Source organism: Uloborus diversus, unplaced genomic scaffold, assembly GCF_026930045.1.
Source record: "Uloborus diversus isolate 005 unplaced genomic scaffold, Udiv.v.3.1 scaffold_485, whole genome shotgun sequence".
Taxonomy (NCBI): Eukaryota; Metazoa; Arthropoda; class Arachnida; order Araneae; family Uloboridae; genus Uloborus; species Uloborus diversus.
In genome coordinates, this window is record NW_026558665.1 from 128,255 (window position 1) to 129,986 (window position 1,732).

Sequence of the window (1,732 nt, forward strand, 5' to 3'; positions counted from 1 at the left end):
GTAAGATTTTAATTTTCATATTGTTGAAGTAATCGCACAAGATAAACTGTTATTATAAAAGTTCAGTTTTGTGTTTGTGGCAACTTCTCTTTTGGTATGAAATCTTAAGAACATTAATAGTTAGTCAGTTCATGGCAGAACTTAATTCTTATAAGCCCTGACAATTGCTGAAACTCATGACAACAAAGACTACAGTCAATCCCTGTTTTCCCATTAAAGTTGCCATTGATTGGTGGATACACAGGATTGGGTACAGCGCCTCTTGCAGTCAAAAAGGACGAAGTCAAATTAAAAATTAAAAATTTTGAAATGTTATCATTGGTGGGTGGATACGCAAGATAGGGTTTCGCGCCTCTTGTGGTCAAAATGGGCGACCTATGAAGCTTCGCGTTTTTCGAGAATTTCAAGAGCATATCATAGTTGCATCGGTTTAACACAGAAAAACCATAAATTGTCCAGGCCTGTAAAGCGTGAGCACCATCAAGTGGGGCTATGGCCAGTTGTAAGTTGCAATAGTTGTTAGTTGCTTGTAGGGATAGCAATACCGAACCAAAAATTCAGTACAGGTATTCAGTATTTTTAAAACGTGATACCGGAATACTGGTATTTGGAATTTTTCAAAAAAATGCTTGAAAACACTGTTTTGTTGCCATATTTCATAATTTTGTATATATAAAATATTATTTGTGAAAACTTATTGTAAATGAATATAAACTGAAGGAACAAATATGTTATAATAAAAAATCAATAATAGTAAAAAACATAATATGTCTATTAAATTGTTTCTACTTCTGGAACCCATTTTAGGCTGAACTTTCCTGCAGTTCAAAATACTCTTTCTTAATTCACGCAGGTCACACGGCAGGTACTGCGAACAATGTGCGATACACCTCTTCTAATTGTCTAGAAGTCCATCTTAAAATAATTCGATCTCTTGCCTGTTATTTTTGGATAAATCCTTTCATGTGTGTGAGTTTCTTTTGTATTGTGTGTATATATATTTTTTAAATTTATAGCTAGTTGTAATTTCTTTGAGAGAAAATACTTTTCCAATATTAACATAATTTTCTCTTGAGCAGGAGAGGTTTGAAATTTATGATAAACTTGACTGAATTTGATCTTGTTAGTTTCTCTTATTTGTTTTTGCTTTCTTTTCAAAATTCTTTACAATTATAGTTATGTAAATCTGAAAATATGTTTCAATTGAATATGCTTTACCTCTATACAAGTTTTTGATGGCACTATATAATTTATTTCTATCTTGCCGAGTAAAAAGCCTAATAGCAAGACAGGACAACAAATAATCATTTGTTCTGCTAACAAGAGAAGTGTTTGTCAAAATTTAGTACAGTTGAGACAAATAATTAAAATAGAAATCATAAAGTATAACTGTAATTGATGGTTAGAATAAATTGTTCATAGGAAAAATGCATTCAAAATTACACAAAAATTAACTTTCTCTAAAGGGAAAGTGAGTGATTAGGGAAATGAAAAAAATAAAAACATGCTGCACAAAAGCGCACGAAAATGTGATTCATTTCACCATCTAGTAATGACAATATCATTTTTCAATCTTTCCGCTACTTTTGTTTAATGATATTCTATTAGTTTGCTTTAGAAGCTAAGTTTTTACATCAAAAGATTAATTTTGGTTCTGTATCATGGAAAAAGAATGACATTTAAAATATAAGTAGATATTTAATAAGTTAAATTGAAAATCCTTTAATTGAAA